The following is a 23,335-nucleotide window of genomic DNA, read 5'->3' as shown; positions in this document are numbered from 1 at the left end:
AACAAAAACATCGGGTCTATTTATTTTTCAAATTAATTGTCGAGGATCTATTGCAGTCATATAATATCTTTATGTGATTGATGGTTCAGTTTGTTCTGGAGGCTTAAAATCTTCAGGTGGCTGTAAATTTAAAAAAATGAAACAACGCTTTTCAATTCCAGGACCACTTTATGTAGGTTATGCTAACATTTCTCTGGGCTCGATGTGTCCCAAAGAGACTCTTTCACTGTTATAATACAAGCGGTTCACCCAGTCCCCTCTTCTTGGGAAACAAAAACAGAAAACCATAGAATGAAGAATGGACATATTCACCGACACGATTAGATTTTTCCTCATTTTGCTGGAACGGTTATTTTTTTGTTGCACTATTTCGTTTGTCACAGCCATTTGATATAACCGAGAGTGACATGATTTGATATCAATCGATGTTTATTGGTGTATGATGTAGGACAGTCCTTGTGTAATCTTCTTTCGAGGGGCAATTGTCTGTTTCATGCACCTGACACGCTCAAATCTAGTACTCGGCAAAATAGTACGTTCCTGTCTCTTACAGATGTGGAGTGACACCATTACCCAAATATGAAAGTGATTGGAATAGCTCCGTCAATGGTATGAGCCAAACAATGCAGCCAGCTATAAGCTCATTATGAATGTGGGTTGGTACCCAGAGCACTGTCCACACGGAATGGTAAAATGTTTACATTTGTGTAAATTTTGTGAGAATGTTAACATTCTCTCTGGATGCATCAACAAAATGATCCTTCAAAACCCATGGAGACTTGGATGTCATTATCGCCTTCATACTTCCTTCAGTCACATCTCAAAGAGTTCCATAATGATCTTATTCGACATGTTGTTTGGCAAATTATAGATTAAAAATCAAATAAATTTAACATCAACATAGACCCAGTAAGATGCCATGAAAATACTCTGACTTCCATTTTTATCTGTTTACCATTGAGAGGTGACCCTTCTTATAATTTGCTTTGCCAGTCTACAGAGAATACTTTGGAGTAAAGGGTTAATGCTCTGTGTACGCTAGTATAGTCAACTTTCCTTTCCATATTTTTCCCAGCATTTTACAGCACAGCTCAGAGAAGGAAGAAACAACAGCAGTTTATATGTTGAGATTACAGATGGCTCCGAAGCAGTGCACATATAAAGACGTTGCTTATAATAGTTCCCAAAATTAACAAAAAAATCCATACAGTACGGATTTATGATTTGTACCGTGTACGTTGGTATGGTTGTAATCCTGTTGATACCAGTATCATTTGGTTGAATAAATTTATAATGGAACACATTGTTGAATGGAAATGGACAGATTCATTGTAAATTGTTAGAAAGCTTTGCCAGTGTCAAATCCAGAACTTGAAAGGATGACATATGGTACTGCCGAGCTCACGAGTGCTCTTCCAATACTCGGACATTCGGCGGATGAGCACTGCACCCCCAGGTTTTTTGATTTAGGTCCATGCAATGTGCTTACAAATCTAGCAAATGCTGGAGTACAATCTTGCGATTATATTTCTGCCTGAAATCGATAGCCAGATTGCACCGTTTTACCATCACAAGTCGACATGTCACTTCCTGGCTCCATGAAACATTTCTTAAAGTTACAACGTGTATGTGTTGTCTATATTTATCTCGATAGAAACCAGGCACCGTGATTCCTAGATTTCTATTATCTTTCGGCTGCTTTGCTAAATGTGTGAAACGCCAACACAGAGAAAAACGTAGCACATCGACCACAATTTATATAATACGCAATTTGTATAATGCTAGCAATTAAAAAAAAACAAAATGCAACAAACATGAGATGAAAAGCAGAGGATAGGCAGTAGGTTTGTCGGCATCTGTAAAGGGAAATGAAAAATGAAAAATTGGGGTGCGTCCACTTCATCAGCAACTTCTGACAAGTACAATCCTAATGTCATTCCTTGTTTCTGAAATGTGCTCTGAATGTCCTTTCCAATAACAAAAATAAATCAGGAAGAAATTATCCCAGGACGCTGCGTCTGGAACATACCAGGAGTCTAGGTTTTGCGTTTTAATTTAAGACATCGAGAGTAGATCCCATATTAATTAGTTAATTGCTAATTACTGTAGGTATTTTTTTTCTCTGATTATCGCATACATACGTTCAAACACTTTTTTTTACACTCACTTTGCGGCAAGCAGTGTGTCATTTATGGCAAACAAACCCAGTCTCTCATAATGTTAACTCTCACACATTCCTTCATTCACACACACTCACATACATACAGTATAATCTCCCCTCCCACCGAGCCCAGTAAAGTGCCCTGCAGACCAAACTCTAATTAAGATAAGTGGTAATAGCAGTGTGCCACTAAAACCATAATTTATTATAAATGAGGGCAACGGAACAGAGTGGCGGTCAGGCGGTTCTTTAATAATCACAAGAGGTCATTGCCCAGCACTTCAACAGAAATGTTGCTCAAAGTGTGCGTGTCAATCGCTGCAAAAATGAAAACCTACTAGGATTTCAGCTCAACCGTTGGTAAAATCCGTCTTATTGCAAGAAACAAACTGGTCGAGTTATTCACTTTAGTGCTATCATTTCACCAACGGAAACAGCAAAAATCTACTGGAAATGTAGCCAAGCGTTTTATTCACAAAAGTTTAAGGCTGGGTCCCATTCTGGTCTCTGAGTAGATATCAGATAGCTATTTCCCCCGGAGGGGAAAAATTCCCACGAATTGGCTCGCCCCGAAACCCTTTGTCAGAAAGTCAGGCTAGCGGCAGACGTATTGGCACCACTGATTTTGAAATGAAATTATGGTCAGCACATCTGCAAAATATTGGGTTGTTTCAGACGTTTAAACTTCTCAAGCAGCTTATTCGGGAAGCAACTCCATGCCAATAAATGGAGGGAATATTTAGAATAACAGAGCAAAACTAGTGATTACTCTGTTCCAAAGATTAACTATTCGCCTTTTGAAAGATTGGTGCACCTATTTCTTATGGTTGATTGTGTTGGGTAAATATCCCATTCCAAGTAAAAATCATATTGCCCTCTCGGCTTAAACTGTGAACACCTATTTAAAGTATCAGGGGCTATAACTACACCCTGACCTTGATTTTCCGACCTCATATGATCGTATACAGTAATCCTATGAAACGTGCAAAGAAAAGCAGCAATGGAATTGACAGATCAGACAGTTTCGTGTCCCAAATCGTATTTGAAATGGTCTCTTTATATCAACCGAGTGTCAGTAATTAAAGGATATTTCGTCCACGCGACTTCTGCAATTAACAAACACAGGTCGACTAAGAGGATTATTTCGATAAGGAACTATCGCTTTGATTTCCAAAATGAAACGGAAACATATGTGGTTACCCGCAATAATTTTCATAAAATCAGTTACGTTTTGACAGTAGTGCATTTTCAGTTAAAACGCGTCTGCATAAATGTCTAACCGGGGTTGAAATTAACTGGTTGTTAAGTCCAGTTCTGCACAAATCTTTGTTAGAAACAATCTTAACATCAAGTCAGCATTGTTTTGTATTTCATATTCCATTTGCTGTGATATTTTACAATTTTGAATAAAGTATCATTGTAGTGAAGTATTTAAACACTTTAAAGTGAAATGACATTGTGATTATTTCCACGGTGCGATTAATACAAAACTTAAGCACAAGTAGTTGCGAACTGCGAATGAGCTTCTATTCAATAAAACACTCTTGGTTAGTTTCAAAACGTGTGCTAATAGGACTGAGTGTTTTGCTTAGTCCAGCATAGGACATGTTAACGTAAACGTTTTTTTATTCAGGATGCTCGGAATATCACACAGCTACCTTGACGCGAGCCTATCATAAACATATATTTCCCACTAATAACCTGAACACAATTGTGTTTGTGGTAATCTCTATCTGCTGTCGTCCAAACAATAGGTTTTGAACAACACGCTTGGTGCTGTATGTGAAACCAATATTAGACACTTTACAATTCTGGCCTTTAAATATGACATCAGTCGTGTGAGTAGATTAGGTTTTACTGGAACCTGAAATATTCTTATTTCATGTTAAATGAAGTCTTTTAAAATTCAGTTCTTCATTTGAATAGCCTCACACCGTGTTTGCACTCAGTTATCACTCTGAGGTGTAAAGATGTTGTTGGGCAGAGACATTGTGTCAATGGATTAGGATGTGAATGAATCCTATTGTATCTTTACCTCTTAAAACGATTATAAAATTAATCTCATAAATGTACGTTTTTTTCTGGATTAACCTCCTTGCATGCCTGAGCTATATCCAAATAGTCTAAACAATCTTCTATTTCACATCCGGCGACATCTCATATTAAATTCTTGTATATTGGGCAGTCTTTCTGGACAATTGATCAATTCGTATCTTTGTGATTAGGCGAATTCTAATGTCGCTGTCTATATCTGAATCAAAAAGAAATGTTTATGCATGATTGAATTCAGCGTTCACACATGCTCCGGGGTCGGCAACTCCCATTATCGTCACAAAAGTACCTCGAAATACAGAGACGGGAGCATTGCATATTCTTATACCTGGACTCATTGATGCATTTAATATTTCATTGCAATAGATTTTTGAGGTGATATTATACAAATTTTGGTATTATATAATAATATCAAAACTTTAACAGTCCAGGTGCCGGCGGGTAATTGGGTAAATGCGCCGACTATTCATGTCTACAAATTGTGTACACATGTATACACATGAGATACCTCATAAATTCATTAAGTGTTGAGGACACGGGCCATATCTATGTATTCTCTAATGCATATATGTGTTGTATATGTTAATACATATTTGAAGTGCGCATATAAATAAAATAAACCTTTCAGTTGCAAGGATTTTACAAAACAATTCTCAATTTTTAAAAAAACTATAAAGATCGCATTAAAGTTAATATTCCAACTACATTGTCGTACGGATGTTATGAATAGGTCAGTCACGTGGCCAGAATTGCAATCTGATCAATGCAATGATCAACCGACTCAAGAACAGCTTCTTCCCTGCTGCTGTCAGACTTTTGAATGGACTTACCTTGCATTAAGTTGATCTTTTTCTACACCCTAGCTATGACTGTAACACTACATTCTGCACTCTCTAGTTTCCTTCTCTATGAACGGTATGTTTTGTCTGTATAGCTTGCAAGAAACAATACTTTTCACTGTATGTTAATACATGTGACAATAATAAATCAAATCAAATCAAATCAAAGTCCCCAGCCTTTCAGCGGATATAAATACCAGTATTGCCCGCCTCGCCGGCCACTTCTTGGGCTAGTCTCACCTGTGAAGACTTTCAGACGGCTTGTTAGACTATATCAACCGTGTATACACATTGGATCATCACAGAGAAATCTTTCGCAATATTCATTCACAGAAATATAGATATTGCCGCACGTACATGAAACTCTCATGATATAAAGGGATGATAATATTGATTTTCAGATTGCCTCCACATATATTTAACATGAACCTAAATAGGTGGTTCAAAATGCCTTGCTATCATCTCGTATATAAATGATTTGCCGATGTTTCTTTTGCTGGTACGTTATTAACAAATGTGATTGTAATTATTACCACGCATGTCGAAATGCGCAAACATTACAGAATTGTGGAGTAGCAGGGACATTTGATTTAGAATTACTTAGTTCATCTTCCCTCCATACCTATTTATTCGAGGTTTTTTAATGATTGTATTGGCATTCGGGACTAACAACGTAAAAAAAAACAATTGACTTCTAAGGTCAGGTGGCATTTCTCTGTGATAAAAGCAAAATGCTGCGGATGCTGGAATCTGAAACAAAAACAGAAAATGCCAGAAAATCTCAGCAGGTCAGACAGCATCTGTGGGGAGAGAATCGAACCAACGTTTCGAGTCTAGATTACCTTTCGTCACCTGGACTCGAAACGTTGGCTCTATTCTCTCCTCACAGATGCTGTCAGACCTCTAAGATTTTCCAGCATTTTCTGTTTTCGCATTTCTCGACAAGTGCTTTTTGGTTGACATAGTGCATCACAGCAAAGATTAAAATACGTTGGGTGGACAAGAAATCAATCAGTCCTCTGCTTATAAGAACATAAGAAATAGGAGCAGGAGTAGGCCATCTAGCCCCTCGAGCCTGCCCCGCCATTCAATAAGATCATGGCTGATCTGACGTGGATCAGTACCACTTACCCGCCTGATCCCCATAACCCTTAATACCCTTACCGATCAGGAATCCATCCATCCGCGCTTTAAACATATTCAGCGAGGTAGCCTCCACCACCTCAGTGGGCAGAGAATTCCAGAGATTCACCACCCTCTGGGAGAAGATGCCACATGGAAAGGAGAATGAGCTTAATTTGACCTGAGACCACATGATCACGCAGCGGCCGTGTAGTGTCAATTACATATCCATATAGGTTGAGTACCACATCAGGAAGAACAAATAAATACATTCATAAGATCGAGTATAGAACGAAGACATACTTCCAACGACTTGCATTTTTACTTTTCAAGTGTTATCAGAACAGGAAAACAAACAAAAGCTGTAATCGTTTCCAATTATTACCGTTTTCCTGTGTCTCAGTACTTCATAATGTTGCTTTCCCGATTACTAATCTAGACAGGAACACAAGTCACAGATTGTTTAACCTGAACATGTTTAAAGCTCAACACCAAAGGGAAACTGTTGAGTTGGGACGAAGTGAATTAACTTTTAAAATGTTACTCTGTGATGATTTTATGTACATATGTGTCTGTATTTCAATGCCTGTGTCTGTGCGTTTTGTCTATTGTGTATGTGTATGCGTATATGTACTTTTGTGTGTGTCGATGTGTGCGCGTGTATCCAAGTGTGTGTGCATCATTGTCTATGTTTATGCGAGTGTGTGTCTATCTGTTCATGTCTATGTTTTAGTGAGTGCGTGTAGAGGTGGTGGGGGTATGAGGAAGAGCTGCTCTCACTCCCCTACTGCTTGCCAGTATGGTCTGAAAATCCTGGTAATTGTTTGACCTTGATAACGGGATTTATTTAAAATCATGTATTCTTTAAAAATACACTTTTGTCGAACCTTAAGGCCCTGGCAGGAAACAAAATGTTTCCAATTATAGTGCGTCCTCCCCATAATTTTCGCTTGGCACAAACCAAGCCAAAAAGGTATATCTTTACATTTATCCGACTGAATCCTGACCAGGACCAGGATTATTAGGAATCCGGTCTACAGAGAGCAGTTTATGGCCCTCGGTGCTCCGCCCAGAAACAAAAAGGAAAACAATCCTTCTCCATCTACACAAAGTTTAGACGGTAACACTACAATTTACTTCTAGACTGTACAAGGAAAACACTGGAGGCAATTGATGCCAAATGTAAGGAATTAATTCAACTTTATATGAATTTTGGGCTGTGTTTCTTCCTAAAAATAGCCACGGGATTTAATACTGTTTAATATTAAGTTGATGTATACAATAGTTAAAAACCTAAAATACCATTGTGATGCCAGAGGCAACGTTTCCAGAAGAAAGGTTGAACTCACTGTCCAGCCACTTCTCAGATTACATAATCCGTTCCAAGTTGTCTGGAAAGACTGGCTCCACAAAAATCAGAAGGACTTTTAAAGGGAGATCATCTGCATTAACAATAAAATGCGTTTTTAGTTGTTGGGGAGACAAGTTACCAGCCCAATTGAGCTAAATCGTCCATCACACCACCATGTTGTCCATTATGGATACCGATTTGCGGTGAATTATTATTATGCTCATTGTCTCTCCCACGTTTTTTTTAAACACGGATTAAGTGTGATTGTTTGACCTTTTAAGATCTTGTTACTTGAAGAGTGTATGGATTTAATTTATTTAACCAGGGTAAACCAATAACGTGCGCAGATTGTTAACAATGGGACCCTCGGAGAAGCAGCCAGTGGGAATTATTCACTTAAAGATGCTGCCCTCGACACCGGGGGTTATTTGCATATCCCTCCCCATTCATTGCTTATGTTTATGCGGCATCGAATAGTCTGCGACCTTAATTGCAGAGTTGATTCTGACCTGGCAGACCTGATTTTATTGCCCTACTGCCAATTCAGTTTTCAGAAACATGGGGAGAAGTGTGGGTTGTGCACTTACATCCGTCCACACATCTCTCCTTTCCGCCATTACATTTTAAATGTTTTGAGAGAGTCACTAATGGGCTATCAAAACATTTTATGTAACTCTGGGTAAGTTCTTAGAGTGTGCAGTGAGTCAGGGGGACGCGGAATACTTGTTAAACCCAGTTTGACAATGATACCACTGTGTAGTTTCACACCAGCTCCCAATGCTAACTTATCCTTTCCACCATGGACTAGTCCGGAATTATCCTGTCGCCTTTGGAGTAAAAGTGCTGACTATAGAATTTAGCATTCCACAAGCCACTTATCTTTTATTGGTATTACATCACAGAATTGATACGGTGCAGAAGGAGGCTATTCTGTCTGTGCTGACTCTCCAAATGAGCATCATGACTTCATGCGTTGCCTTTTCCATGTTCTTTGCACATTGTTCATATTCAGATAATCATCTAATACCCTCTTGAATACCTCGATTGAACCTGCCTCCACCACACTTCCAGGCAGTGCATTCCAGATCCAAGCCACTCCTGTGAAAATGTTTTTTTTCTCGTTTCACATTTGCTTTTTTTGCAGGGTGCAGTTTTTAAAATCTGCACCCTCTTATTCTCTATCCTTTTACAAAGGGAAACAGTTTCTTCCTATCTACTCTGTCCAACCCCCTCATGATTCTGACCATGTCTATCAGATCTCCTCTTAGCCTTCTTCTCTCTATGGAGAACAGCCCCAACCCCTCCAATCTATCCTCATAACTGAAGTTTCTCATCCCTGAGACCATTCTTGTAAACCTCTTCTGTACCCCCCCCCCGTCCAATGCATTCACATCCTTCCTATATGTGGCACTATAGAACTGTGCGCAATACCCCAGCTGAGGTCTGGGAGGAACACAAGACAAAGGGACTGTTAATGGTAGTGTTATAGAACGTGCTGATAGTGACATAAAGGTAAAATAGCAGAATGTGTTTATTGCAGAGCAAAGATCAGTGCTCTGTGAAAGCAAAATTTAAGAACAAGGGACTTGGATTATTTCAGCATAGTCTCCTTGCTCTTGTACTCTACGTCCCTATTAATAAAACTCAGGATACTGTATGCTTTATTATATTTGGAAAGATCCTGAATCTTTTACTGATCTTCCCAACTCCTGTTAGCCAGGCTGACTGAAAACCATTACTCCCAAGTCATGAATGAATTAAACACTGGTCCCCCAGTATTTCCATCAAGATTTGGATTACTGCTTTCACTCTTGCAGGATTTATTTTGAACAGAAACAATTCCAATCTTGTTCCATTACATTGGCAATAAATAATACTGTTCAACTCCAAGGAATACATGATCAGTTACCTCAACCCCACCTCAAAATTAATGATTTTCAAAAATATCCTCTGAAAAGTACCCAATAATTGAACATTATTTCTCTTTGGATCTCTGGATTATTTGATTAGGACGTTTGAAAACATATCACATGGGCAGCAGGGTGGCACAATGGTTAGCACTGCTGCCTCACAGTGCCAGGGACCCAGGTTCGATTCCACACTGTCTGTGTGAGTTTGCACATTCTCCCTGTGTCTGCGTGGATTTCCTCCAGGTGCTCTGGTTTCCTCCCACAGTCCAAAGATGTGTGGGTTAGATTGATTGGCCATGCTAAATTGACCCTAGTGTCCAGGGGATTAGCAGGATAAATATGTGGGGTTACAGGAATAGGGCCTGGGTGGGATTATAGTTGGTGCAAACTTGATGGGCTGAATGGCCTTCTTCTGCACTGTAGGGATTCTATGGATTCGAAATACAATTTGCTGTGACGGCTAACATACTCCTCAATTTTAACCTGGATGTAAAGTTAAATGGTTAAGTGGAATTTGATTAGTAATAACTCTTAAATGGATGGAATTGAACTATATGTAATGTTGCTTTCTGGACCTCTGGACTTAGCATTGATTTCAGTAACTTCAGACCATGAAATTTCTCCTCCGTCTTGACCTTTTTTTAAAATCAAATTTTCCCCAGCCACGTTCTTACGTTTTGCTTTCACGAGCACTGATCCTTGTTCTGCAATGATCACATTCCGCTAATTTACCTTTATGCCACTATCGGCATGTTCTGTAGCACTACCATTAACACTCCCTTTGTTCCTCCATGACACCTTTGTCAATTCTCTCCTGAGCTCCCACCTATCCCTGACCTTTTACTTTGCTTCATGTGCCCCACCCTTCTTAAACAGTATAAAATCTATCACATTTCCCCTTCTCCTTAGCTGTGAAGAATAATTATAGGGATTTGAAACATTAACTGATCTCTCTCCACAGATGCTGCCAGACTTGCTGAGTATTTCCTGCATTTTCTGTTTTTATTTCAGATTTCCAGCAGACACAGTATTTTATTTTTATTGTAATACAACAAAACTAGATTTAAAATACCAAAAACAGAAAATGCTGGAGAAAAACAGCAGGTCTCACAGCATCTGTGGAGAGAGAAAGGAGTCATTGTTTCGAGTCTAGATGATGCTTCGTCGGAGCTGATGAATAAAGTAAACTAGTTTAGCCTTATGATGTTTTTAGCACAAACCATTTTAAAATTTATTCAAAACTTAAAGAAAGTGCCTCTCTTTATTCTGTAGCAGTAATGATTGCTTTGGAAAGAAGATTGTTAGTCTGACCAGTAGGGTGGTGAAAAAGGCATATTGGACACTTGCCTTTATCAATCGAGTTAGAGTACTGTGTACAGTTCTGGTCGCCACATTATCGGAAGGATGTGATTGCAGTGGAGGGAGTGTAAAGGGGATTTACCAGGATGCTGCCTGGGATGGAACATTTAAGTTATGAAGAGAGGTTGGATAGACTTGGGTTGTTTTCATTGGAGCAGAGAAGACTAAGGGGCAGCCTGATCGAGGTGTACAAGATTATGAGAGACATGGACAGAGTGGATAAGGAGCAGCAGTTCCCCTTAGCTGAAGGGTCAGTCATGAGGGGACATAGGTTCAAGGGGAGGGGCAGGAGGTTTAGGGGGATATGAGGGAAAACATTTTTACCCAGAGGGTGGTGACTGTCTGGAATGCGCTGACTGGGAGGGTGGTGGAGATGGGTTGCCTCACATCCTTTAAAAAGTATCTGGATGAGCACTTGACACATCATAACATTCAGGGCTATGGGCCGAGGACTGGCAGATGGGATTAGGTGGGATTTCAGATGTTTCTAATGTGTCGGTGCGGACTTGATGGGCTGAAGGGCCTCTTCTGCGCTGTATGATTTTATGATTTTATGATTCTATGAATAATTAACTCAATCCCGAACTATTCACTTAAAAATTAACCTGCAATTTTAGGCCAATGTCCCACTCTTACCATTGCTGTTTCGCCAAACTATTTAAATCCCAGTTTATCTCATAACTGGTGATGACAACTGCTTGTTTTCAAAAGCATTGAATATCCTGCTGTAAAATATTAATGTCTGTAATTTAACAACATTCTTGAATCTATTTTCTGATCAACCTAAAACATATATCAATCCTTTTACTAATTCAAACAAAAACTGAGAATGAACTAAAATAATCAGCTTTTCTGAAACTAGCTGATTCTCCATCCTTGTAATCAAGCAATATCTCCAATTACGTGGTTTAGGATTTATATCAGATGTATTCCATTAACTTGAGGAGGGAAGGTTACAGCATGCAGTAGGGGTTCTTTGTATATTTCGGGATATAAGTTAATTGGTTTTCGCTTGGGGGACATAAATGAAAGTTATTTTCCCTGTAAAGCTAACTAGAGACTGTGATCCGATTAAATGGAGTCACTCTCTGACGTTTGACCTCCATAGGATATGGGGTTAGCTGGTGCACGCTATAGATTTTCCCCTTGTTCAGTTGGGGTGTGGACTATAATACCTTTCATGTTGCGTTCTTTACCCTTCTCTCGGTTCTCCCTGCCATCAATTAATTGCATTTAACTTTATTCCCCAGAAGTTGTTTCTCTTGCCACTGCAAAATGTTGACAGTCTCAGCTAAGCAGCTTTTGTAAAAGACCCAGCTCTTTTAACTCTGGAAGCTGAGCCTTAATTTTGCCTAGACACATGAGTGAAAATCTATTCACTAGTGAGTATTAAAACATTGGAGTGAAAGGAGGTTTTAAGGACTATGCATGAAAATAATTCGGACAAACTCAACATATAGTGGAGTTGAACCCAGTCCAAAGAGTCTTCCATAATTCTCGACTAATTGGCATAATTGGGAGACCTCATGTAGAGAGCCCAACAGGATAGATGGTGTGTGGAATGGAAAGAAAGCAGGGTTGCTCTTTTGAGGCTGTTGCTTAAAGAATATTGCTGAAACAGTCATGAAGAAGCAGTTAACTAAAGCTATACTGCCGTGGGAGTGCTTAATATAATTACTGGATACAGAAATGGAAAAAAGGTCATTCCCCAGAAGAGTCATTCCTCGACTTCCAAAGCACAAATAGAAAGCAAACACGCACGTTAATTCTGAACACGCTTTTTAAAAGTTAGTACAAAATCCTATAACAAAGCAGCCAATAATGTTTACCTGAGTGCTAGACCATTTAGGAATTTAATCAGGAAACCTTTTTTCACACAAAGAGTAATAGCATTCAGGAACTCTCTCCTGAAAAACACTGAATGCTGAGTCAACAGAAATCTTCCTGATTGGGATGGATATTGTTGGGTAAGCATATTAAGGGGTATAGAGCAAGAGTGGTAAATGGAAGTGAGGTACAGATCAACTATGATCTATTGAATTGGGAACAGATTGGAGGGGCTGAAAGGCCTACTTCTGTTCAAAATGATTCAATGGGGTAGCAGAATGGTTAAGTTACTGGACTCATAATCTAGAGGCCTACATTAATAATCCAGGAGATGTGAATTGAAATCCTATCATGGCAATTTGTGAATTGGGATTCAATGGTTGAAAATAAATCTGAAAGTAGGAAGTTGGTATTTGTAAAAGTGATCGTAATGTCGTTTGATTGTCATGAAATCCCAAATGGTCTTGATAAAATTGTTTAGGGAAGGCAATCTGTCACCCTTACTCACTCTGGTCTACACCTTACTCTAATTTCTCATGAATATGGTTAGCTCTTAACTACACACAGAAATAGTCTGGGAAGCCACACAGTTGTTATCAAACTGTTAGCAGCAGCTCAGGAAGGTCCAGCACCATATTTTGAATGAGTGCCAGGCCCCATGCTTTGATTGCCACACATTGGGAATAAAATAAATTTCTTCCTTTTCTTTATATTCTTGATTATACCATTAAAGATGAGTGTTTTTTAAAAAAAAACATTATTTAAAGATAATTATTTCTCCTTACCATAAAATGCCATGTGCTAAAGCAGGTGGGTGGGTGACTAATTTACCTCTGCTTCAGTAACCTGGGCGGAGTAATGTCTGTGATGGTGGGTGGGGAATTGGACCTGGAAATGAGTGGCTGGCCAACCCCTGCACCTGCCATTCCAGGTAGGGCAGTCCAACAATTAGTAGCCATCAGGTGGATTGCTGGCCCACAACGTTTCTGGAAGGTGGCCTATATGCCTGATGGGGTTTAGCGGGTGGGAAGTTCAGGCACCAAGATGGCAGAACATGACCCAGCAGAAGGTCACGGTCACTAACTTAAAACGGAAGATTGGCATATGTCAGATGCACCAGGGATAGGGGTGTTCCAAAAGAAGGAAGGTTTGGTGCAATATATAAGTATTTGGATGCATTGACACCGGTGAGTTTGAAATTTTAATTCATTTTTATTATTTCCACAGAGGGGCAGAATTAAAGATCTTTGACAGGAAAGACACAGCCATGGCATGCATTCAATACATAATCATAATTGAAATAGGGAAATACAGAACAGCTGATTGATAATTATCTTTGATGACTGAGAAAGGAGCCAGGTGAATGGGAGAGAAGAAGAAGCAGGATGTCCCCGAGCAAACTCCCTGCAAACTCTCCTCCAGGCTGTAGGTAAAAGGCAGGAGGTACTCATTCCTGCTGGTGGAAAGAGAAGACCTCCCACTATGATCAGAGAAGCCAAGATGAAGGTTGCAGCAGAGGTCAATAGTATGGCGGTCGTCTGGAGAACCTGGACTTAATGTTGAAAGAGACTCAATGCTCTATTAACATCTGCAATGATTTGTAAGTCGCCACTGTGGATATGAGCTTACATGGAAGATCATGGAAAGCCTCCATCTGGGTAATGCCATGTGTACTGCTTAGAAGTGCGAGGCAACATGAGGCACAAATGACACTTGTCATTATCCCAGTTAATGCTATGACTGGATGGGAAGGTCCCAGAATTGAACCCTGGCTCAAAAGACTGTAACTTTTACTTTTTTAATCAAACATGGAAGAATAGAGTCACAGGACCACTAATTAGTTTCAACAACAAGGAAAAACATTTATTAAACATGAAAAATGAGTCATAATACAATACTCTTTTACTTCCCCTTAGCTTAACCAATACACACAGGTTTTAAGATTATCACAGATGACAAAGTCGATTTAACCAATGGTCTCATCAGCACACAAAGTTAGCGTTTGTGAGTTTCTCCTCAGAATACCCCCAGATGATTATCAGATGAGAGTTTACAAAACTCCATTCCCAAAATACACATTAAAATTTTCTCTCATACCAAAACATTCATTTAGTGATCCACATTCCAAAATTTGGTTGATGTTTTCCAAAAGGCCTATTTAACCAGAGCTTCTACTCCACTTTTAGCAATAGGTCCATGCCAGGATTTTGGATTAATCCTTTCAGGTTTTCACTGTTACACATTCTGATAATCAATTAATACTTTATAATTTATTTACAGAAAATAGTGGGAGATTTCAAATTTTGGGATTACTTTTAGAAAACCTTTCTCAAGTATCCTCATCAATTAATTTCTTCTTAGCTTTGTCTGGTGTCTTTGAACATATTCCTGTTCTTTTCCCAGTTTATTGTTTGTTCCCTTTAACTCCAGACCTTCTGGAAACTTTTTTTCATTTCATTAGCATCTTAACTAGTTGCTCTTCAGATTTTTGGCACTGGCTGTCTCAACCATTACTCCATTGTACGGTTTTTCTTACAGCAAAGCTAAAAGAGCTGGCTCATCTTTATCATCCCCTAGCGGAACTGAGAGAGTTGTTTACTGCTTCATTGTCTGTTTCCAACTACCTCTAGCTTTCAGCTAAAACTAAAGAAGAAAGAAAACTTCTGCTCCCTTTACAGAGCCCCTTTAGTTGCTAAGCAACTATCTTTCTTCACACGTTAACTTGCTAACATAGTGGAACCTCAGCTGGAACTGAAACTAACCCCCACACAAAAACATTTGTTCAGCATGAAATCTAACTACAACTCCCTTCCAGGCACAGAAACATTAAGTTAAACCTACCCAAAATGATACCACATTTTTAATGTCTTTTAAGTACAAATATAAATGCCATAAAACTACCTTTGGTTTACTAAAATACTGAACATGGTCTCGAGGCCTATGTAAAGGTAGTGCTGGGGGTTGGAGGGATGTGGGGCTGAGGTGTGGAAAGCACAAAGGTTATTGGTTGCTAATCATTGTGCAGCCTGTGTAGTTGTCACAGGGCATAAAAGTCAGAAGGAATGAGTGTACCCGAGAATCGAAATCATCACACTGTTACAGTGTATTGCAGGAGAAGAGAGTCCATAATGCCAGGGAGAGGAACAAGACAGGAGGTGGTGTTGCCAACTTGGCTATCCTGACTCTGCTGGAGGAGAATGTTCTGGAACTTGCAGTGAATGACTGCAGCCATTCAGTTGGTAGAGGTGAGATTGGAAGTTGACCTTGGGGTAGTGAGATTGCAAGGGGCATTATGTACCATTGAAAGAGAGAGGTGTGAAGAGATCTAAGGGAAGGATGCAAGGTGCCTGGTATGAATGACCCACTGATGGTTTCTGCATTCAAAGTCTTATGAATTGGGTAGGAAAGAGTGTCTGCATTCTGGAAGTTGTTAAATGCTAACAAATTGTAATATCTCACTCTGCATGAAGTGCTTCTGTAGTTGAATGTTGTGTCTTTGCTTACACCACAAAAGTTGAGGATGGCCAAAGGCTACCCCTTCTTTTCTATCTTTTGTGCAGGTGGACCATCAACTGCTGCACCTGCAAACCCCAAGGGACCCACACTAGTTTCTGAAGAGGAGGAAGAAGCCTCAATGGGTGCAACAGAACATCGTCTCCCTGCACCAAGCATCAGCACAGATGCTGGCTCCTTCGCAGTGATTAGCGAGCTGAAACAAGGAAGCACAATCTGGTGAGGACACTTCACAATCGCATATGCAGCTGCTGGAGAGTGTGATGGAGAAGTCCTCTGACAATCTGAGGAATGCTTGAGGTGACCCAGAGACCGAGTCCCAGTTGGATGATGAGCCTCTGGAGTCATCCATAAGGCAGCAGATCCAGGACATCCTATGTGAGGTGCATGAAGATTTGGTGGAGATGCCAGAGAGGTTGTGTCTTCTGTACAGACTATGGAGGTGACAATCTAGCCATGTGCCATGTGATAACCCATTGCAGTGTTTCCTCCATGGATGGACTGGTGATTGCATGGAGGGGAATATTCAGCAGATTATAGAAGCAATCATGGCTATGCACACTCACCTACAATCCATCATTTCTGTAGTTTAGAGTATTAGTTGCTGACTAGGTAATGTTTAGCTGAGGTTGCTTTTAGTTTGTTGTTACAGTAAAAGACTTATAAACTTAAAATCTTGTTGTGCAACTCCTTTAAGTTGGTCTTTGGGAATTCAAGGCTCTTGTTTAAAGTTATCACTCCCTACAGGAGTCACAACAAATGGTACCCCAAGTTAAAAACTTCCTTGTTAGGGGCAGTATTTACATTTATTACACCATGTTCTTTTCCAATTTTCAAAGGATTATTTTCCTGTGGATGGTTTTGCATCACCATAATTACATATTAGACATGGACTATAATTTATCCCTTTGAAATGGAAGTTTGTTTTTTATTTTATTTGCTTCATGCAGACATATGCATATCTTAATGGTGAGGGATATTTGCAAAATTTGTCTATATGATTATGGGAGTTAACCTGCTAAGCATCTGATTGATAATAAAAAGGGTTACTAGTGTATTTAGCACTGTACAGATTAGGTAGAAGTCCATATTTATTCACAGACAAAAATGATTTTTGGTCTTTTCCATTTATACAATGGATAGTTCTCAAGTAAAATTGCCAGCTCTTCCCTGGTAGAAGTTATGTTTCACATAGTCTACATTTTAAAGGGAAGTTATGATAAATACTTTCCTATATTATGACAGTGGACTAAAATTCAAAATTACTTCCTTGCCTATAAATTGCTTTAAGACGACCAAAGACTTTGAAAGATGCCAGATAAATGTAAGTCTTTCCCTCTAATATATATGAGTTTTCTGTCTCTGTTATTCAGAATTGTATTGGTACAAAATAATCAGTTAAAGTGAAATTGGTAATGATATCGCACAAATCTTTGAGATTTATCTAGCAATTTCTATTATCTACACTAAACAGCCAACCTTACATCTCTTCACTGGCTTTTGTTCATTCATCTCTTTGCTTGAATGTTAAAATGTATCTGAATGCTCATATTTACAGTTCTTTGTCACATGTGCAAAGATATTTGGCTGAATCAAAGCCTGACTCAAAATTGTGGGGAATGAATCAAAGATCACCATGAAAGAGAAAATAGGCCTGGGCAGTACATTTCAATTTAACTTGCCCATTTTTAGAACATTTTACATTTACTGTGGTAAAGTTAACATGGTCAACACATCATTTTATATCCTGTACTAAACAAACACGCACATGTATTGAACAAGAATTATGGTATAATTAGTAACCAGCCAGAAACAGATGATTGAATAAGCAACATATCTCAATTATGTTATGATTGAAGAATAGGCAATTCATCAAATAGTTATTAAGTCTGGGAGAATACTAACATATGCAAGTTTAAAAGTATTAATTTGCTACTCTAAGCTTTGTCAATTGGAAAGACAGTAACCAGATACCACAGGGCACAATCTCCATTTTTCTCCTTAGCCATTGGGATAGGGGCAGAGTAATGACTAAAGATTTATACAAATTCAGATAAGGGAAACACTATGAAGTCTCATTGTTTCGCTCCACGGGGCAGTGTGCACAAATGGTTAAATCCAATAAATTTAACCCAATAACAATAATTTATCAATTGGCTAATTACAACAGATTTGATTTGAGATGAGGTCATTCTAATTCAAGGGTTATAAATGGACGTTTAGAGAACCATCTTTGCTAACTAGTCATGAGAGAGAGAGGGACGAGTTGTAAGAAGTACTGAATGCTCCCTGGGGTAGGATTTCAGGGAAATTGCTGTCAGTGAGGGAACCGAGTACCTGGATTGATCACCCAACTGAAGTTGTAAAAGTCTGTTGTGTATTTTGATAAGCATACTGTTTTCCTTTTTTAAAAAATAAACTTTGGTATTATTTGCTATTTCAGAGTCCTGTCTTGCCTTATGGTTGAGTCTTGCCTGAATTGAAACCTTTTAGGGTGTTAATTTGGAACTGCATAATTAGGTGCACATAACTACATTAACTAAATCACATTTAATTATAAACACCACTGTTGAATGTACATTGTGGTGATCCAGATGGGGTTTGAAACCACAATCCCCACCGTTTCCCTGTTGTGACTGTATTTGTGTTTTGACAGGTCAGATGCTCTGTTGAAATCTCGTCCACAGACAAAACTCGTGAATGGTTTCTCTCCACTTTGTTTGGTGCTTTTTTATTTCCTGTTCAAAATTCTATGATATTCTTATTACAATAAACTGAGTGACTCCATCAGATCGTGATATGAGTTTTAGTCTAAGGGCCCTCTCTATAAATCCTCCCTTCCAATCAGCTTCCAAAAAGCTGATAATATTCAGGTTTTGATGAATCGAGTGACACTCTCATCTTGATGTTTGGTTTAAATTTCCTGCCTGTAAATCCTCCTCTTGCAATACCCTGCTGCACATGTGACTCAACTGCCTCTATGCAGCTTCAGCTCACAAAGCCACTACATTTGTTTGCTCCCCAGGTAGTTCTTTCTTGCGCATTTTGCTCCCAGTCTGCAGTGGACATGACACATTTCCTAAGGTTCGCCTTCAAGGAGTCTTTAATGTTTAATCTTGGCCTACCTCACAGGTGGCGTCTAAATTAAAATCGGGAATACATGACTGCCTTAGGGATTTAATTGGCAGTCATGTGTACTACATGTCAATTCCACCATTTCTGCTTTTTGAAGTACCTCAGTTTGGGCACTTTGTTCTCCCATTTGGTGCCCATGATACAACAAATGCATCTCATATAGAACCTGTCCAACAGCTTAATCTGGCTGGAGTAGGTAGTCCATGGGTGGGAATTTTCAGCCCCATTGTGGTGGGACCCACCATGGGAGATTCGGTGGACCAACCAAAACCTCATTGACATTCAATGGGACCGGACAATTCAGATGGTGAGTGGGCTAGTAAATCCCATCCCATGTCACACAGATCTATGAGAATACCATAGATACCACTGGGCACAAATCTCCATTTTTCTCCTTAGCCAGATTTGTACACAGCAAATTTTGTTGTAAATTTGAAGCTATGTTTGAAGCTACCTGGTACTGGCAAGGTATCGAGAGGGGATGGGTGTGCAGGCAGTGCTATGTTCCTCTTGCACTATGTTTGAGGTGAGGGACGACGACAGTGTCCCTGCTGATTACATCTGTGGGAAGTGCACCCATCTGCAGCTCCTCCAAAACCGTGTTAGGGAACTGGAGCTGGAGTTGGATGAACTTAGGATCATTAGAGACGCAGAGGTGGCCATAGACAGAAGCTTTAGGGATACAGTTACTCCGAGGAATGAAAACAGCTGGGTGACGGTGAGAGGGGTTGGGAGGAAGCAGTCCATGCAGGGATCCCCTGTGGTCGTTCCCCTTAGCAACAAGTATTCGGCTTTGGATACGGTTGAGGGGGACGACATACCAGTGGTGAGCCGCAGTGAGAGGATCTCCAGCACTGTGTCGTCTCTGTGGCTGGGGAGGGTAAGGGGCAGAGCGGGAGGGCAATAGTTATTGGGGACTCGTTAGTTAGAGGGATAGATAGGAGGTTCTGTGGCAGCAAAAGAGACTCACGGATGGTATGTTGCCTACCGGATGCCAAGGTCCGTGACGTCTCAGACCGTGTTTTCGGGATTCTTAAGGGGGAGGGGAAACAGTCACAAGTCGTGGTACACATTGGTACCAACGACCTAGGTAAGAGAAGGGACGGGGATTTAAAACAGGAATTTCGGGAGCTGGGCTGGAAGCTGAGAGCCAAGACAAAACATGTGGTCATCTCTGGTACGTTGCCGGTGCCACGTGATAGTGAGTTGAGGAACAGGGAGAGAGTGCAGTTAAACATGTGGTTGCAGGGATGGTGTAGGAGGGAGGGTTTCAGATACGTGGGTAATTGGAACACATTCTGGGGAAGGTGGGACCTGTACAAACAGGACGGGGTGCACCTGAACCAGAGGGGCACCAATATCCTGGGAGGGAAATTTGATACGGCTCTTCAGGGGGGTTTAAACTAATTTGTCAGGGGAGTGGGAAAAGGAGTTGTAGTCCAGAAGTTAGTGTTGAGGGTGGTAAGGTATTGGGGAAGGTATCAGGGTCAAGGGTGGGTACTGGTAGACAGGAAGGTGGGTTGAAGTGTGCCTACTTCAATGCAAGGAGCATCCGGAACAAGGTAGATGAACTTGGGGCGTGGATTGGTACTTGGGACTACGATGTCGTGGCCATTACGGAGACGTGGGTAGAACAAGGACAGGAATGGTTGTTGGACGTTCCGGGGTATAGATGTTTCAGTAAGTGTGGGGAAGCTGGTAAAAGAGGTGGAGTAGTAGCATTGTTAATCAAGGATAGTTTAACGGCTGCGGAAAGGCACTTCGAGGGGGATCTGCACACTGAGGTAATATGGGCTGAGGTTAGAAATAGGAAAGGAGCGGTCACGTTGTTAGGAGTTTACTATAGGCCCCCAAATAGTAATAGAGATGTGGAGGAAGAAATTGCTAAGCAGATTATGGATATGTGTGGGGGTCACAGGGTAGTTGTCATGGGGTACTTTAACTTTCCAAATATTGATTGGAACCTTTGTAGGTCGAATAGTTCGGGTGGGGCAGTTTTTGTGCAGTGTGTGCAGGAGGGTTTCCTGACACAATATGTGGATAGGCCGACAAGAGGTGAGGCCACATTGGATTTGGTACTGGGAAATGAACCGGGCCAAGTGTTAGATTTGGTTGTGGGAGAGCACTTTGGAGATAGTGACCATAATTCGGTGTCTTTTGTTATTGCAATGGAGAGGGATAGGGCCGTACGGCAGGGCAAGGTTTACAATTGGGGGAGAGGTAATTATGATGCGATTAGGCAAGAATTAGGGGGCATAAGTTGGGAACAGAAACTGTCAGGGAAAGGCACAAATGAAAAGTGGAACCTTTTCAAGGAACAAATACTGGGTGTCCTTGATAGGTATGTCCCTGTCAGGCAGGGAGGAAATGGCCGAGTGAGGGAACCATGGTTCACGAAAGAGGTGGAATGTCTTGTGAAAAGGAAGAGGGAAGCTTATGTAGGGATGAGGAAACAAGGTTCAGATGGCTCGATTGAGGGTTACAAGTTAGCAAGGAACGAGCTGAAAAAGGGGCTTAGGAGAGCTAGGAGGGGACATGAGAAGTCCTTGGTGGGTCGGATCAAGGAAAACCCCAAGGCTTTTGACTCTTATGTGAGGAATAAAAGAATGACCAGGGTGAGGCCATCTTCAGATGGTAGTGGTCCCAGGCATCTGCTGCTCTTGTCGTTTTAAATTATAGTGATCATGGGTTTAGAAGGTGCTGCCTAAAGAACATTGTTGAGTTCCTGCAGTGCATATTGTAGATGGTACACATCGCTGCCATAGTTTGTTGGTGGTGGTGGGATTGAATGTTGGTGGAAAGGGTAGCAATGAAACGGGCTGTTTTGTCATGGATGGTGTCATCATTTACTGCACTCATCCAGGCAATTGGAGAGTATTCCATTGCACTCCTGACATGTGGCCTGTAAATGGTGGACAGGCTTTGGGAATTCAGGAGGTAAATTACTCATTACAGAATTCCTAGCCTTTGACCAGCTCTGATAGCCACAGTATTTATATGGTTAGTCCAGATCAGTTTCTGGTCAATGGTGACCCCAGAATGTTGATAGTGGGAGATTCAGTAATGCCATTGAAGGGTTGATCCTCTCTTGTTGGAGATGGTCATTGCCTGGCACTTGTGTAGCATGAATGATATTTGCCACTTCTCAGGCCAAGCCTAGACAGTTGCATAGTGGCAAAGAATATACTGAAGAGCATGGGGCTATGATGTACCCTTGCTTCACACCACTTGTTATGTCAAATGGGTCATCACCACAGTCAGTGATTCTGGCTGTCATTCCATTGTGAAACGCTACACCAGATTTACAGCTCGATCAGGACATCCAAGTTTGGCTAAGACTTTGCACAAAGCTTCTCTCTAATTAATGTGTCAAAGGGCTTCATCAAGTCAACAAAGGCACAGCAGAATCCCATCTGTTGTTCACAGTATTTCTCTTATATTTGCCGAAGGGTGAAGATCATGTTTCAAGTGCCTCTGCCTTTCCTGAACCTACTTTCGCTTTCTGGCAGCACACATTCTGCTTTGTGGCTTATCGGTATATTCGTCAGAACTTTTGCCAGAATCATATCAGCTATCACAAGCAGTGAGATTCCTATGTGTTCGAAGAATGCACACTTTTGCAGTTGCTTGGTAGCAAAACTTGGTAACAGAACTTGAGTGTTGCTGAAAAGAGCGACATGCTGTCAAATCTTTTTGTCTTGCCCTCATCAGGACAGATACAAGAATGCCAAATTCCAAAGAAAATAATAATTTATACTGCATGAAAAAAGGGTGTTGATTGGTTAGCCAGCCAGCTCTGAATGGTTGAGGAACTACCATTGAGAACCCACTCTTTGTTCCCCCTGCTTTTATTTAATTAAAAAAAAATGCAATGACTGGACACGCTCTTTCTGCTTGTGAATGATATGTAGTTTCTAGCAAATGTAAATAAGCTACTGTGAGGCTGATTGATAATCTTAAATTAGTTGTCAGTGTAATCCTTAGCTCATTCAAGATTGTTCTGCAAGTGCTGTATAATCACAGAATCGCATCGAATACACATTATTTTCTGAGTTTTGTGCACATG

This window comes from Mustelus asterias, chromosome 8 (assembly GCF_964213995.1).
Source record: "Mustelus asterias chromosome 8, sMusAst1.hap1.1, whole genome shotgun sequence".
Taxonomy (NCBI): domain Eukaryota; kingdom Metazoa; phylum Chordata; class Chondrichthyes; order Carcharhiniformes; family Triakidae; genus Mustelus; species Mustelus asterias.
This window is presented reverse-complemented; position numbering follows the sequence as displayed.